The sequence below is a fragment of the Zootoca vivipara genome, chromosome Z, assembly GCF_963506605.1.
Source record: "Zootoca vivipara chromosome Z, rZooViv1.1, whole genome shotgun sequence".
Lineage (NCBI taxonomy): Eukaryota > Metazoa > Chordata > Lepidosauria > Squamata > Lacertidae > Zootoca > Zootoca vivipara.
The window spans coordinates 40,269,932-40,288,098 of NC_083294.1; the positions used below are offsets into that span (position 1 = coordinate 40,269,932).

The window sequence follows — 18,167 nt, forward strand, 5'->3', positions numbered from 1 at the left end:
GAGTTTGCAAACAGTTCTCTTCCTGTGATCTTCTTGGGGTGAACAGTGCAAAGTGAGAATGTCCTTGCAGAAGGGTGATGAAGCTGTGGCAAATGCCTAGCCTTGCCAGTCCCTGGAGCCATGCAGCTGAATGGTTAATTCAGTCCTGGATCTCCGTGACACAAGCAATCCAATCCTGCTCCTAATGAAGTCGGCAGTAAAAGTCTAGCTGATTTCAACAGAGCACAACAGCAGCAGAGTGAAGCCCTGGCAGTTTGTGCTATTTCATTATGCTAAAGGTCCACCCTCCAGTTAGGTTCCCAAACTATTTACAACAGTCCTCCCGGATGCACAGGTGTCGGAAATGCAGCACACACTATTGCACTGAAAAAGTAACTTTGACAGGCCTAATTTACCGAGACGGATTTATGTGACAGCGTAAACAAATCATTCTTGTCAAATTCTATATTGAAAATGGAGTAAATTGATTGCAGAGTCAAGTGCACTAGTAATTTCAGGGAGAATTGTGAGTTCATTTGTAAAACTTTGTGGCAACAACAGAATACAACTCCCTCTCCCCGCCATAGTGCTGGTCGTTGTACTTGAAGAGAGATTCCCCCCCCCCTCTTCCTATTGGCAGTGCTTTTCCTGCTCTGCCTTATAGCTGTATGTTCAGGGAAGTAACATGAGAATTCTCCAGAGATCCTTTGTACAAATACACAGCGGAGATCAACAAGAAATCCTCTGAGTGAACAAAACATTCTCTGTGTGTTTTCTAACTCCTCTAGCAGCAGAACATGGTGGCAGATGAAAGAATAGCATGTAGATTTCAGATGGGAATCATTTCTGTGTTAAGGAAGAATGACAGAAGCCATGATAGAAAGGGAAGGAAATAAGTACTGTATATATGGCTAGCAAACAATGAGCCATGTGCTGGGACCTTGCACGCATTTATGCTTGTTAAATATTGTTAAAAGTTAATGCCCTTGACTCAGCTGTAACTATGAGCAATAAGTCGCACAGAACCGGTTATGATGTGGATACGCTTTCTCATACCGCTCAGGAGACACATGCAATCAGTTCAATGGGTGATGCACACCCAAATTGTCATGTACACAGGCTGCAAATATGGGCAATCCATGCAGAGATCTCCCTTGGTGGATTGGGGCAAGTGTGTGCAGGGTTGCGAGGGCTCAGTCTTGTTAGTTTAGAGGCAGTAACACTCTTCTTTGGTGTAATATAGAGTTTGATGTAATATAGAGTGGCTGGGGGAACCCGGCCAGATGGGCGGGGTATAAATAATAAATTATATTTAATATAATATAAAATATATATTATTATTAATATAAATAATAAATTATTATTATTATTATATTATAATATTTGTTGGAAGCTGCCAGAGTAGCAGGGGATAATAAATTCTTCTTCTTCTTCTTCTTCTTCTTCTTCTTCTTCTTCTTCTTCTTCTTCTTCTTCTTCTTCTTCTTCTTCTTCTTCTTCTTCTTCTTCTTCCACTTCCTTAAGCTAACCAGTGGCTGTGTACACTTGACTGTTAACCGGGCTCCAGTTCGCTCCTACTACGGGTCCCTGAAGCCATGCATGCAGGGCTGTCTCAAGCAGGTTGGGCGCCCTGGTGCTGAGGCGCGGAGATCGCTCCAGTGCCCCCGCCCTCGCAGTGCGCAGCACGGCTTCCACGCGGCTTCGCCGTGCAGCGCCCCCCCTGCCGGCCCGGCGCCCTGGCGCCTCGCGCCACCGGGACTTCACCTAGAGCTGGGCCTGCATGCATATTAGCCAGAATCCATACCTATTTGGCAGTTTTCTAGACCCTCCAACATTTCTCCGATGAAAATAGAGATGTCCCATTCCAAAATGATAATTTTACTAGTTATATGTCACACATATTACTGGGTTGCCCCGGCCACTCTGGGCAGCTTCCAAATATATAAAAACATAATACAACATTAAACATTTTTTTTAAAAAACAAAACCCTTCCCTATGCAGGGCTGCCTTCAGATGCCTCAGGGGTTGGATAACTCCATACCCTCCAACATTTCTCCGAGGAAAATAGGGACATCCTAAGGAAAAGTGGGACATTCCGGGATCAAATCAGAAACTGGGATGGCTTCTCCAAATCAGGGACGTTCCTGGAAAATAGGGACACTTGGAGGGTTTGGTTTCCTGAGAAATTCTTCTGTTCAAACCAGCTTCCATCCAATTTGAATCCATAAACCACATTCATGCGCATATCTGAGGCAGCTGCTGCACATGCCAACTTTATAAACAGGTTGGAGGGTTACAGGTGTGGAGAAGCAGGGGAAGACATCCTTGCTCCCTCTATGGTGTGTATAGCAATGTGGAGATGCAACTTGAAAGACAGTGAGGGGGGTGGCGGGGGTTGACCTTAATGGTTTTGAAGCCACTAATGTTTACATATCCTGAGAGAGGCAGCTCCCAGGAACTGCAGTGACAGGCAGCAGGTCCTGATATAGGAGAGGGAAAGTTGCAGGAAGGGAAACTTTATAGGAAGCATGGTGTCGGGGAATGGCAATGTACAGTATTTGGGATATGCAAACATATGAAGAACTTGATCTCTATGATAGGTTGAAGTCTCACATAAGGTTACATAAAGGGAATGTGAATATTTGGGGCACCTAAAGAGGCATTGGGTCTAGTACCCCGCAGTACTAAAACTCTTTCCTTTTGTGGTTCATCAGAACTCTGACCCCAATCTAGAATCATGGAATTGCAGCATTGGAAGGAACCAGGAGGGTCATCTAGTCCAACCCCCTGCAATGCAGGGATCTTTTGCGCAACCTGAGGCTCAAAACAATGAGCCTGAGATTGAGAGTCTTATGCAAGTGGGTGACAAAAGACCTGTCTGTTATTCCAGATCAATAATATTTGACAAGGATTAAGCGCATGTAATTAAGTATAGGTGTGAAGGATGCTCTATGCTTGTTGGCATGTGTTCTTTTTAAAATCAACATTTTATCTGTTGAGGCTACAATCCTATTTGCACTTACATGGGAGTAAGTGCCATTGAACTCAATCAGACTTCCTTCAGAGCAAATATTCATAGGATTGCATTGTAAACTGGGTAAAGTGTTTTAAATGTTTTCTAGTATTTAAATTAAGTGGATTGACCCCCCTATCCACATCATTCCCCCCCACCCCATACACCATTGTCCCTTATGCATTTCTGCCTCATTTTTAGCAATGACTTTCACAAATAAGATCACAGGGGTCAATATCATCTAACAAGATACCATGGGGCAATACGGGATTATGGCTGCGCACATATTACCAGTTTAGGTCATTCTTTTTCTTCATTCAGATAAAATGTGGCTTGGAAAAAAGTGAATCCAAACCCAATATTTCCCAGGAAACAACAGGATAGATGTGAATTGTGCTTAAAGTTGTGTGTACACTGGTTCCCAAACTAGCAGCCAGGGGCGGAGGAAGGGGGTTGCGGTAGGAACGGGGCGCCCCAGGTGTCACCCCTGAGAGGGAAGTGACAAAATGCCAGGCCACACTCACCGTGGCTCCTGCAGCGCCTGAGCCACGCATCTCTCCTGGGAGAGACGCACTGGCTTGGGCACACGCAGGCTCTGTGCTGCCCAAACGGTCTGCCCTCCCCCAGTTGTAGGGTGGCTGAGTAGGCAAGCAGATTCTGGAGGCCCTGCTGTGCACCCTGCGGCTCGCCCTGCCCTCGCCCCACCCCTATGGGCAGCTCGCCCCACCCCTGGGCACGCCACCCCAGGTGCCCGAGCGGCTTCCTCCGCTGCTGCTAGCAGCAGGATTGCAAGGGATGCAGAGCAATCAGGAACATGTACACAGCTTAAGTAGCAGTGTGGTAGCATCTCTAAACTTCATCAAGTACTTGAAAATGTGGGAGCCCGCATAGCCAATCAAATAGTGTGTTATTAGGCAGTGATTATGGACATGCTGATATCACTGAGCACATAATGCTGTTTTCATGTCATTTGTAAACCACTATGAAATACTTTTGGAGTGTGTGTCGGTGTGGGTGGGTGTATGAAATGTGGTATAACAATTTGGCAAATAAATAAATAAGCATGAGGACAGAGAGAGAAAAGGTTTACAGACTGGCATTTGCTTTTATATTATTCTTAAAATGCTGTTTGTAATCCACCTTGTAATCCACCTTGTAAGGATTTTGTCCACAGGGTCGTATATGTTTTAGCAAGAGAGAAAATGATTGGGAACCTAACATCTGAGGAAAAATAAATTCTCAAAATAAGTACTTGTTTTCAACAGTAAAACTGGCTAAGATTTATCATAAACAAGATAATAAATATTGGAAATGTAAGAAAGTGGAAGGAACCTTTTACCATATGTGGTGGACATGCCCCCAAGTAAAGAGCTTCTGGGATAAGATTTATAATGAGTTGAAGAAAGTGTTTAAAAACACGTTTATTAAGTATCCAGAAGCTTTTTTTACTTGGTATTACAAGAAAGGAACTACCTAAGAAAGATATTACCTTTTTTCTGTATGCCACAACAGCAGCTAGAATTGTATTAGCAAGGAATTGGAAATCTGAAGATATACCCACGGTAGACAACTGGCAGATGAAGCTGATAGAATTCATGGAACTGTCTGAGTTGACTCCGGGACCGGGGAGAAGAATCAGTGGACGAAGATTGGAAGAAATTTAAAGTTTATTTAGAGAAGAATTGTAAGATTAGAAATATTTAATAAAGGATCTGGGAGTAAAAGGAGGTTGCAGAAGTAAGATAAATTAATGTATTATGTGTGGAGATTTAGATATATGATAGGATGTTATTATGCTCTTAAGATTAAAATTATATCATGAGGTTTTGGAAATTGTTGATTGAAAAGGGATTAAGAGTAATGAATGAAATCTTTATTACAGCCAAAGGCCCACAATATAATCTTATGCAACACAATGTACAAAAACACTGGGCAAGACAGGATAAAATAAAGCAAGAGTAAATAAAGTTAAAAAAGGACTTAAAAATTCAATACAGTACATATAAACAGATATAATTTGCAAGAATTCCTTGGCTAAAATAGATGGAACAGTACGTTTGTTTCAACAAGTTTCCACTATAAATCGGGTAATAGAACAGATTTTCAGTAATCATGAAGCAAACCATTTTTCCTTTTGTATGAGGGAACTGTAACCAAATATCTTGCTACTAGCAGTGTTCTGCTAGGGTCGCTGTCTTGTAGCAGATATGTTAACTGAGACTCCAAGTTCTCAGTCAAACTTTCTGTTATTAAGGGAAGTAGAAATCTGGTCCGGGAGTCCGTGTGCAAGGGACAACAGAATAATATATGATGGAGAGATTCTATAGTTTTGTTATCACATGCACATAATGCTGAAATTTGTCCTTTAGTAAACCTATTGCCCATAACATTGGATGGAAAAACGTTAAATCTTGCTTTAGTAAAAGCAAATCTGTGGGCCGCAACAGATAAAGATGACAAATAAGATGGAATCTGTGGTGTAAGCCGTATACCAAGATTCAGTGGTGAGCATGTACCACTTCCCATTATGACATTTTGTTGGAGATCAAACTCATCTAGTTTTTGCGTAAGTGTTCTGTTGGCCGAGGCGAGATCTAGTTTCAATAGGTCCGATGGAGACAGTCCATAGGACACGATTTTTGTATGTATCTTCTCTGCCCATGGGCTAGCGAATTCGTCTCGCCAGAGACATTGAATAAGATAGAGTTTGGAAAGTCTGTGTCGCAAGGACAACCAATAACAAAAAATACGCCTCCATAGGGCGTTTTCTAGAGAAGGGATTTTTAATTCTAAGCGAATGGCTGAATTGCTCACACACTGGGGCAGTTTTAACAGACGTCTCAGAAATTGATTTTGGACTATCTCCAAGGACATCAGGTTTACAGAGGCCCCCCATAACGGGGCAGCATAGGTCATTGTCGCGATCACTTTAGCATTATATACCTTTAAGGCTGATGGGACATGAAGAGCTCCGTCAGAAAAGAAAAAGCGCAACAGTGCGAACGAAAGAGCTTTGGCCTTATTTAGGGTATATGCGATATGTGCCTTCCAGCCCATGTTGTATTGAAAGTAGACACCCAGATATTGAAATTTGTGGACCTGTTCAATGGGTTTCCCCTCCAGTTCCCACTTATAGGTTTTCCGACTTCTTGAAAAAATTAAAACCTTTGATTTGGCTTGATTTATAGTAAGGAAATTTGATTTACAATATGAAGCAAAAATTTTAAGGGCCCTCCTAAGTCCGACTCTTGAGAAAGAGAGAATCACGGCATCATCTGCGTATAACAGCAATGGACATCTATAATTTGCCAGGCGGGGGGCGTGGATGACTAGTTGGGATTCGGCTAAGGGTGCCCTCATGTCACTGATAAATAAATTAAACAGGAAAGGGGCTAAAATACACCCCTGTCTGACTCCTCTATTGATAGATACAGGATTTGTAAGGTCACCAGCAGGAGTGATCCTCACCCTGGCAGCCGACCCTTCGTGGAGTTGAATCATCAGCCACAGTAGCCTTCCATCTATGCCCCAGCGTGCCAGTTTTTCCCATAATAACCTTCTAGGTATACTATCAAACGTGGCCTTTAGATCTATGAAGGCCGCACAAAGCTGGCCTCGCGTTGGGAATGAATATTTCCGAGCTAAATGATACAGAACTATTGCATGGTCCGTAGTTGAATGATTTGGTCTAAATCCAGCTTGTTCAGAGCCAATCAGCTGGTTTTCATCGGACCATTGAACAAGTCTGGTTAAAAGAAAACGTGCATATATTTTCCCAATAATTGACAAAAGACTGATATTTCTGTAGTTCCCCGGATCATCTGGGGAACCTTTTTTATAGATTGGGACTATGATGGCATCCTTCCACGTTTTAGGTATGAGACCAGTAGCATTTATAAGCATCGTAAATAACAGCAAGAAATTTTGCCCACCAGGCAGGGTGAAGTTTTATGGCCTCCGCTGGGACCAGATCGGGTCCGGGGGCTTTACCAGTTTTTAGTTTGGAGATTAAGTCTAAAATTTCATCCGGTTCAGTATTTGGCCAGATGGGTAGGTGCTTGATTAAATCATCAGAAGAATGAGTAGAAGGTTCTGTCAACGAAAAATATTTCTTTAGAAATAATTCCCAAACCGGGGCAGGGATAACTGTCAAAGGGTACTTCTTTGATCTTCTATTAACCAGATGCCAGAATTCCCGTGAACTTTGAGATCGGGAGGCAGCAATTAGCGCCTGCCATCGATTTTTTTTGCCACTCATATTTGGCAATTTTCTGTACCTGCTTATATGCAGTTTTTGCTTGCTGATAATTCGGAGGCAATACTAAAGCACCAGATGATTTGTAATCATTATAAATGGCACAAAGGTAAGATCTAGCCTGCTTGCATTATAGATTAAACCAAGGAGCACCAGCCTTAAAATGAATCCGATTTACCCGATGTGCTGGTACTGTAAAAAAGGATGTAAAATCTTCCATGAATGAGGAAAATAAATTCAAAGTATTGTTATATTCAGATGAGTCTAACGTGGGAACGATATCAATTTGAACTATTTCTTTTTGGAAGAATTCCATATATTTTTGGGCCTGGACTACGGACCATTTTATTCCTCTCACTTGGGTGACAGCATTTATTCCCAAATGTGTGGGATGCATAGTCTCAACCGGCTGCCAATCCAAGGAGAGTTTGGCAACCAAGGGGAGGTGGTCACTTAGCTGAACATTTTCTATTTTAAAATAAAGAAAATTTGAGAATAAATCCCTAGAGACTATTAAGTAATCGAGAACACTGTTTGAGATTGTACTCAAATGGGTGAATTCGCCAGGAATATCAGGGGGACAATTACCATTTAAGATAATTAGGTTTAGACGAATTATCAATTGATACAGAAGATTTAGATATATGATAGGATGTTATTATGCTCTTAAGATTAAAATTATATCATGAGGTTTTGGAAATTGTTGATTGAAAAGATTAAAATTATATCATGAGGTTTTGGAAATTGTTGATTGAAAAGGGATTAAGAGTAATATTTAGATTAGATAATTATGAAATAGAATGTTATTAAGATTTAGAAAGTGCTAAGTAAGTGATATATAGAAACGTAGGCAGGAAGGAAGGAGGAAGTTGACAAAGATACGGAATATAAGATTGAGTGAAAATTTAATTGTTTTCGTAGTTATGTACTGTATTGTTATGTTTTTATTTTTGTTGTTTTTTATTGTTTGTATATGTTAGTTGTTTTCAATGTTTTGTTATTATAAAAAAAACAATATATATTAAAAAAACTTGGTTTCTTCTCTGCTAGGCAAAAGAGGGAAATATAAGAGAAAAACAGATCATAACCCTTGGCTCCTGACCAGCTAACTCTTCTCTAAGTAGAGAAAATCGAGCCAGTAAGTTATGCAACATGGGCATTTCTGGAGGTCTTTGGGGTCAGCTTCACTAATCCCCCTCTTGCTTGCTTTCAGAATGTTACTTGAAGGTACAAGGCATGTAAAAGACGGACTAAAATGAAGTGTGCCGCACATAGCAATTCATAAGAAAAAATAACCAACACAGCACTGGACGGAATGAGAATTTTCTTTAAAAAAAAAAGTGAAGGGGGAGGCTAAACCTTCTGGTGCTGTTGGCAAACAGTACTGAATATTTGGTTGCTGAGGATGTCTTTGTCCTCTTTCAATATTTTATTAGATTTGTATTAGCTTCTTCCTTCAATTGAATCCTTGGATTCAAATGTCAAGTGAACCCCACAATATATTCCCATTTTTGGGATCTCTGGTACGTTTTTAAACCTGAGTAGCAAAGAACCTTCTGCTTCCCAGGAAAAGTAATTCCTCCTGTCTTGCTAATATTCACCCTTTGTATTAATCTTTCAGAGATTTCTAAGGTCAATATGAAGTAAGGAAACAGAGCATTAAATTTCTAAAATCAATAGCATGTACATAAATTGACATTCATTACTCTACAGCAATTTCCAGTTTCTCCTTGATTGATTAAAGCCAGGGGTTGAAAATAAGTGCTTTCCCCCTGCCTGGAGAAATTCCCAATTGTCCATGCTGTGAACCTTCCATTATGAGACATGAGACAGCGGTAGCAGTCCATGGTTCATTTCACACTGCCACAAAATAGACTTGTCATTCCACAATCGAAAGTAAGAAACCTGATGGAAGAGCAATGTGTCAAAAACTTGTCAAAAGAGGGCTTGTGCTCAATGCAATAGAGAACAAGGAAGCTGTGCTTGGACATTTATGCCAGCCAGCTTTTGCACACAGGCGATAATGCACAAAAATTATCCCTGCAATTTGTTACTTACCGTTCAAATGTGCTATTGAACAGCTACTCACATTTTTCTTGCTAATTAATCCCGAGCCCACATTAATTTATAGAAGGTAAACATTTGCAATACAGATGAAATGAGTCAATTTAGAAAAGCCAAAGAAGCAAAAACACTTGACTAAAGAGCTGCTTAAATGAACAATAAATAAATGAAAAGTAGATTTTGTTTGTTTGTTCTGAGACCAAAGGCTTATCTACACACCCCCTTGTTCTGTTGCAGTGGCCTTGGGGGAAACTGCTCTTTAGTGCTACATTGAAACAAACAGCAACTGGATTTTCTCCAGATGGCTGTTTATTCCAGTTTAGAGCTAAGGGATGTGTTTTCTCTGAGAAAGGAGAAAGCAAGTGGAAAACCACCCTGATCCGTGCTTTCTAGGCAGTGGACAAGTGGAAGTGTGGACTTGCCCTAAGAAGATAAGAAGGTACAAAGTGTTTTGTCAACAAAAGTACAGGATGCTAGCCTTAAATGCAGCCATCCCAGCTGTCAAAAGAATATACTGATTCACACATTTATTTGGAGGCCTGTCCCTACATTATGACTTTGTTGGCATGGTCAAGAAACTCAAACCATGAGGGGTAGCCCCTTCCCAGAAATGGTTTCTCACATGATTAGGAGCCCAGAACCCATGTAATTTTGCATCCTTTGGTAATTCTGCTCAGGACCATAGCTAGGGGTGGTGAGGTGGGCCCCCGCCAGGGGTGCAGGCGATGCCCCCCCCCCCGCAAAATTGGCTAAAATATGTCCATAAATATAAATATCAATTATTGCCTCATAAGAAATGGTTTTAAATAGAGGGTGAATGGGTGGAAGGGGGTGTGGAGGTTGGAGGAGAGGCAGAAATAAGAGTTAATTTGTCTGTGGGTAAGGGCTGCGAGCTGGACGTTGTGCCAGGGGCACAAGATCACCTAGCTATGGCTCTGATTCCTCTACCAACATAAAATAGGAATAACTCTTTTTCAGAAGAAGAAGAAAAGAGGTGCCAATACTCACCATGGAGTTGCTATAGTAAGTGCAACTCATTTAACACGGGGGGGGGGGTGCTAGTACTGTGTACCTTTGAGTACCCCTAGAAAAGAAGTACTGGGAATAACAAACATTTTGTATGGTGAAATGGGTTATTTTTTTATTTAAAAAAAACACACCATTGAACCCACTGCAAAATTGTGGTTACTTTGGCATAGTGAGTCTTAATCTGGGCAGGTGGCAGTCAGATAACCACTTTGGTTCATATTCACCATACTTCAGTTGTTTGGTTGACCCAATGTTTCCTTGCAAAGCATAGCAAATCATGGGTACTGTGAATGTAAACAGACAAGAGTCCATAGATAACACAAAAAGTCCCTAAACAGAAATTGTAGCTAAATCTGTAGAAACTACATTTGTTTGTGGTCAACTCAAAGACAACCTTGAATGCTTGGCTGGCTGACTAAATTCCCTTCAGGCTAGCGTTTTCCGTCAGAGCAGCATAGTGGCTGGCTGTCCAACAGTTAGCTCCCACATGATTTTCAGTAACTTACATGCTCATTAAAAAATATCAAATAGATGTAAAGAACTATTATATTAAACATAATAAACAACGGATAAAAAAATTGTGCATATGCACACATATAGTACAACACTAATTAAATAAATAATATCTCATTAGTTAGCAGCTTTCATTTTATTCTCAACTTCTTCCCTGAATATTATATTTATATCATGTGAGGAGGGTAACGATGGAAGTGATGAAGGGCAGGGTGGAATTTTGCAGATCAGGTATCATTAACAGGATGTTCCTCTTTGCACAAGTACTTACTGTATTATCCTGTGTATAAGACGACCCCCTTTTTTTAAACCCAAAATTAATAAATCAATATTTTAAATATCAAACAGAACAACTTTGATATTTTATTAAATATTCATAGCACCAGCACTGGCGTAGCAACCCCCAGGGGCACCTGGGGGTCAGGTGTGTGTGTGTGTGTGCATGTGGGGGGGGCAGTAGCGGAGCTTGCCCCACCAACACCCGAGACTAATTTTTTAAAGCAAAAAAACATTGTCTTATATGTGGAAAAATATGGTAAATACATGAGCAAACCATCGAAAATGAAATCCGGATGGGTCCAGAATCAGAGTATTCAATTCTCTATTTTTTTTATTTTCCAGTGTTGACCCCTGACAACTATAAACATCGTTGGCAACATGGGAGAAAAGCATACTTCTAAGTTAAGTTTCTTGTTTGCAGCCTCCCACTCCACTAAACATTTCTACCAGTTCAAATGTTGCAACATTAGTCCATTTAATTGCAATCTGCACAAAATAATCTATGGAAGTGTAGTACAGCTGACAAGGCTTTGAGAAACCAAAAATCGTGTATGTATTTATCCTTTCTGCCTTCAGGAGGAGATATAATTTGTTCCCTGTCATGCTATGATGACACCAAGGAAATTGGAGGAGCAAAGAAAGCTCCGAACAAGTATGTGTGTGAGAAGATTATAAAAATTACTTGTTTTTAAACTTCGGTTTCCTAGCAATTTTCCTCTATCAATGATTTGCAAACAGGTTCTATTCCTCACTTTAAAAAATTCTCAGAGCAATTGCATTCTGTTTCCCATTTAAAAGACCTTGCTGATTGAATTGAGCCATTGGTTTTAAGCGCTTTTACCCTTCAATTTTAATTCTTGCAAATTCCTACCCTGAAGACGTTCCTCTCTATAACACTTGGAACTACAGTGTGTGTGTGTGTTCTTGACATGGTTTTTTTTTAAAAAAAATACTCTTCTTAATTCACATTTGATTCTCTGTCAGAATATCTTCCGACTTTTTATAGAATAAAAACAACACTTCTGCTCATTTGTGTGAAATGCTCTTCAAATTTTGTTTTTTTTTGGGGGGGGGGGACTTGTCTATCTGACAAAAGTCAAGTATGTTTTGCAATTTTCATGTGGAGGTTATTTTAATTAAGCTTTAAGTGTGGGGCCTGTATTACCTCAGAGGCATAAGTGCAAACTAGCCCTCTGTGTTGTACCCAATGGTTATTATTGAATGAACAACAACAACAATTAATTAATTTATGCATCACTTTCTCTGAGACATCTCAAAGCGATTTAAAGTTCAATGAATCTAAAACAACCACATAGAAGCAATTAAGACAACTGCATATATTAAAACTAAAAAAACAACAACCTAGAAAACAATTAGAAAACACCAATGACATATATAAAATCAATTTCAAATCCAGTACTGATACCCAAAAATATAACAGTCTCCACTGAAAGAGTAAAGTCTACATGCCTAAACAGGCATGTAGAAGATAACAGAGAGCGATGAAGAGCTCAAGAGGTGAAATGAGACATTCCACTCCAGAACTCCCCCCCCAACTGCATATCAGAGAGAACCTACTCTATTGTTTTCTGCATGTGTGTGTATTCAGCAATGCCTGATTATCACCTTCCAAAGCAACTACTCTATTCCAAACTTAAAAATGGAAAGCATAGTGCTGGTGGTCAACAAAAGAGGTTTAAAGACTGTCTCAAGGCAAATCTAACAAAACACCAACAATTGGGAAACACATGCCTGTGAGTGCTCCAGTTGGAGAACAGTCTTTACCAAAGGTGTCCTGGGCTTTGAAGATTCTGGAACTCAGGACACAAGGGAGAAATGTGCTAAGAGGAAGGCACGCTTGGCAAATCCACACCGTGATCAACTCCTTCCTAGAAACCTATGTCCCCACTATGGAAGGACGTGTGGATCCAGAATTGACCTCCACAGTCACTTACAGACTCATTGTTAGATTGTCTTCCATAAACACAGTTTTTACTCGGCTACGAGGGATCACCAAAGAAGAAGAGGAAGATGAAGATGAAGAGGAAGAGGAAGAAGAAGAAGAAGAGGAGGAGGAGGCGGAGGAGGAGGAGGAGGAGGAGGAGGAGGAGGAAGAAGAAGAAGAAGAAGAAGAAGAAGATTCAGCGAAGAACAGTTTACTCTTTTGCTTCAAGTGGCAAAATGGGAAGCTCTGCCCATCTCCACTGCCTCTATGCTGCTCCATCTGCCCTGCTGCCTCTCCCACTGTCCTTGGTGCCAATTTCTGCCAAGCTCTCACCAGAAATTGGTGCGGATGCTCCATTGCTGGTGGAGGTAGTTGGGAAGGCAGGGGACCTGTGGGGCCTTCTACCTCCCAAGACAGCTGCTTCACCCCGCCACATGAGTGCGCTGGGCCTGGGGAATTCCAAAGGGTAGCTGCTGTCACACTAAAGGCCAATTCTGACATTGTGCATGGAACAAACCTCCTGATAATACTCAGGATGAAGTGATCAGTTGGGTATGTAGGGATGAGATGATCTTTGGGCGACCTATGCGATGGTGTTTACAAATCGTGCAGATCCATGCCTCAGTTAAACCAAGCACATGTTAAAACCAAGCACATGTCTTAATCATGTTCACCTCATAGTGCTTAAAAAAACAAAACCCATCAGAATAATTAGCTTGGTATTGCACAGGCCAAATTATCCCGGTGTTAAACAATTCAAAAACCAGATTATTTAGGGAAAAGGTGAATCTGCTGAGTGTTTCTGCTCGGCATATCCCACTGCATGCCCCCCCCACCTCCTAAAAAGCTCAGGGCATCTTTTTAATACATTCAAGGGTGTTGTGTATACCACCTGTCACACATGGCTCACTCTTGAGTTTCTTTTATATAAATGATGCTTGCATATTGCGAACAAAGGGCTCAGGTCAAAACTAATGAACTTTGCCTTGAGTGTTATTTGTTTATTGTTATTGTTGCATTTGTTTTACACGAAACCAATAAAACACATATTATATTAAAAAGAGTGGAATGTAAATGATAGCCATAATAAATGGTTTCCAATAATTTAATAATCTTCAAATTGGAAACATTTTTTGTTGTTGAGATGGGTGATGTGGAAAGAGGTAGCAATAAAGACCTGTCTGGTTCAAAAGAGTTTGCATTTTCTTTGAACCTGTTAGGATTCAAGCCTAGAAGCATTTGCTCATCAAAATATCCATGTTTGCATTTTGAGGAATTGGGGGTTTTGTTAGGAGAGGTGGATATACTGTAGTATGCTGCCAATACCTATTGCTGTTGTCTGCTGATACCCCCAACACTTCTCCTTTTGGGGGTGGTATGTACAAACATAAAAAAATGATTGCCGAGTGTAAACCAATGGAGGTGCTGCTGTGTTTATTGTTGGGAAAAGCTGTATGTTTGTGGCAGGCATTGATAGCAGTATGTTGAATGGGGCAGTGGGGTTAGACAGCAGAAGGCTGCTCTGACGTGCCCCACCAGCTTCATATCGAAGTTATGAAAATACAGTTTTGGACTTAACTGAAGTGACATTCTCAAGTATTTTCCAGTGTTCAACCCTGGGTTAAAGAAAAGGTGCAACTTCAGCTAGCTTTGTGTGTAATTCCCAGATAGCAATTGCTGTGAAATATCTGTACATTGCATGCAAACTTAATTTTATCCATTCATTATGTACTCCTTATATGCCAAAGCAGGACCATAACCACCTTGATATGATAATATGTGCTCCTTTGCTTACGTTTGCCTTTTTTTAAAAAAAAAAAAATCATTTCACTCTCACTCTGTCTTCTGGCAGAGAAACAGCAGGTTATTAAGCTTCTTTGCCACCTGGTCAAACTTTCTTGATTGCTGTTTGAGAGGTAGCGGATGTTCTTTTAAAGTGATTTGACTATGCTGTCTGGCTTACAGATCTGATTGCTGCATCCACAGGAATCTGCTTTTCTCCTTTATTGAAAACTACTAATATGAGAGCAAACATTTTACACACTGGCATGATGAGACATAAGATGTTTTAATGATGTGATTATACTAGCTTGTTGTATTGTGCTTGCTGTGTGTGGGCAATGATGTTATACAAGAGATTGATGTTCTCCTTTGTAACCAGATGTTTTCTGTAAGCAGAAGACCAGGCCTTTGAATGACATGTAATAACCCATAGAAGAAGAGGGAGAACAAACCTTTCAAGCATTTCTTTGACACTCTTCTACACCATTTAAGGGATTGGGTGAATGTCAAAGGTTGGCAGGAAAGAACAGAACATTTGATATTTTTCTACTCCTTTGGTAGCGATGAAAATATTTCATAATCATAACAGTTAAAAGATATTGCAATGTCTCACAACAGAAGCTGCACCCTCCCCCTGTGGAGACAACACTATATTTCAGTTGTTCACAGTTGCAATGAAGGTGCTCCCTGGGTTGTCTTAGATGACAATCTAACACAGGCATTTAGTAGTGTTCAACTTCTGAAATATTCAGTCTCCAAGGCTATAAACAGCTTTAAGGGGAGTTAGAAATACATGATTGAAAGGTAGCAATCATTGCAGTGATGAATGTGAGGGAGGGCAAGAAGATGAGTTGACAAGCTTCTACACCTGGTTATCTCCCACTTGTGACTACCATACCCTCCAACATTTCTCTGATGAAAATAAGGATGTTCCATTCCATAATTATAATTTCATTATTTATACCCCACACATCTTATTGGGTTGTCCCAGCACTCTGGGTGGCTTCCAACATATATGAAAACATAATAAAAAATTAAACATTTTTTTAAAAAAAACTCTTCCCTATACAGAATTGCCTTCAGACAGCTCAGGGTTCAGATAACTCCATACCCTCCAACATTTCTCCAATGAAAATAGGGACATTCTAAGGAAAAGCGGGACATTCTGGGATCAAATCAGAAACTGGGATAGCTTCTCCAAATCAGGGATGTTCCTGGAAAATAGGGACATTTGGAGGGTCTGGACTACTGCAATGTGCTCTATGTGGGGCTATCTTTGAAGGTGACTGAGAAACTACAACTAATCCAGAATGTGGCAGCTAGACTGGTGATTGGGAAAGGCTGCCAGGACCATGTAACACTGGTCCTAAAGGATCCACACTGACTTCCAGTACCTTTCCAAGCACAGTTCAAAGTGTTAGTGCTGACCTTTAAAGCCCTAAACAGCCTCAGTCCTGTATACCTGAAGGAGTGTCTCCACCCCCATTGTACTGCCCGGACACTGAAGCCAGCTCCTATGGCCCTTCTGGCAGTTTGTTACAGGGAAGCAGGCAGAGGACCTTTTCAGTAGTGGCCCCCGCCCTGTGGAACGCCCTCCCACCAGATGTCAAGGAGATAAAAAATTACACAACTTTTAGAAAACACCTGAAGGCAGTTCTGTATCAGGCAGCTTTTAACGTTTGACATTTTCTTGATCAACTCCCGCCTGGAAACCAAGTCCCCACTGTGGAAGGATGTGTGGATCCAGAATTGGCCACCACAGTCACTTACGGACTCATTGTTAAAACTATGTTTATGGAAGACAATCTTACTTGACTACAAGGGATTGCCAAAGAAGAAGAAATTATTTTATATGTGTTGGAAGCCACCCAATGATGATGTTCCTCCAGTGCAGAAGAGTCTCTTTAAACCTAAGGCAATGATTTTACAGTACAGTCCAAGTGTTAAAATAAGAAAACCAAACACAAAATGGCCAACAGTCCTATTTCTTCATACCTGTACTGCATGAATCGATCCCAGGTTGACAACAAGGTATTATAAAAGCAAAAATGTTCTTGCAGTATTCTGTTATGTAGACACATACTAGGAGTGAGACTGAAAAAAAGGCTTTGCTAAAAGGGCAGGAATACTACTATCATTTCATACTGAAAGTTAAGTGGCATACTTTATGTCATTCTATGCGACTCCCACTAATGGAAGGAAAACAATAGATCCCTTAGATAAGGGATATCAGAGAGGCCATTCTACTCTATACAAACTTGATAGCTTGTGAATTTCCTCTTTTCAGATGCCTTTTCTGATCAGGAAAATGATTAACACTAGAGAGAAGCAGTCTTAAAAATAGTCTTGCATACTAGGCTTCTCATATTTTCCCCTGAGTAACTAAATTTAGGGAGCACTATCTCCCCTGCTTACAGAACTGAGAACAGGATAGGTAGTAAGGAATCAAAAAGAAGGCATCAGATGTAAGAATGAAAGGTGGGAGAAGACCCCAAAGGTGCATAGAAGACTATTTCATTTTCCAATGTTTTGAATTCAGAGATGACTCTCAAAAAGGTTTGACTGCATTTGACTGTGTCGACCGCAGCAAACTATGGCAAGTTCTTAAAGAAATGGGAGTGCCTGATCACCTCATCTGTCACCTGAGAAATCTCTATGTGGGACAAGAAGCTACAGTTAGAACTGGATATGGAACAACTGATTGGTTCAAAATTGGGAAAGGAGTACGACAAGGCTGGATATTGTCTCCCTGCTTATTTAACTTATATGCAGAATTCATCATGTGAAAGGCTGGACTGGATGAATCCCAAGCCGGAATTAAGATTGCCGGAAGAAATAACAACAACCTCAGGTATGCAGATGACACAACCTTGATGGCACAAATTGAGGAGGAATTAAAGAACCTTTTAATGAGGGTGAAAGAGGAGAGCGGAAAATATGGCCTGAAGCTCAACATCAAAAAAACTAAGATCATGGCCACTGGTCCCGTCACATCCTGGCAAATAGAAGGGGAAGAAATGGAGGCAGAGAGAGATTTTACTTTCTTGGGTTCCATGATCACTGCAGATGGTGACAGCAGTCACGAAATTAAAAGATACCTGCTTCTTGGGAGAAAAGCAATGACAGCATCTTAAAAAGCAGAGACATCACCTTGCCGACAAAGGTCCATATAGTTAAAGCTATGGTTTTCGCAGTAGTGATGTATGGAAGTGAGAGCTGGACCATAAAGAAGGCTGATCGCCGAAGAATTGATGCTTTTGAATTATGGTGCTGGAGGAGACTCTTGAGAGTCACATGGACGAAGAGT

The 18,167-nt window shown here is 40.7% G+C and overlaps 1 long non-coding RNA gene across 2 annotated transcripts in view; it reads left to right on the forward strand.

Moving 5' to 3' along the window:
• Positions 1–13,208, forward strand: part of LOC118084028 (uncharacterized) — a 47,121-nt gene extending 33,913 nt beyond the window's left edge. For both annotated transcript variants that reach the window (XR_004692453.2, XR_004692455.2), the window contains exons 2-5: positions 8,299–8,386; positions 9,550–9,751; positions 10,291–10,335; positions 11,476–13,208. This is a non-coding gene — a long non-coding RNA (uncharacterized LOC118084028). The remainder of the gene's footprint in view (positions 1–8,298; positions 8,387–9,549; positions 9,752–10,290; positions 10,336–11,475) is intronic.
• The last annotated feature ends 4,959 nt before the right edge of the window (positions 13,209–18,167 follow it).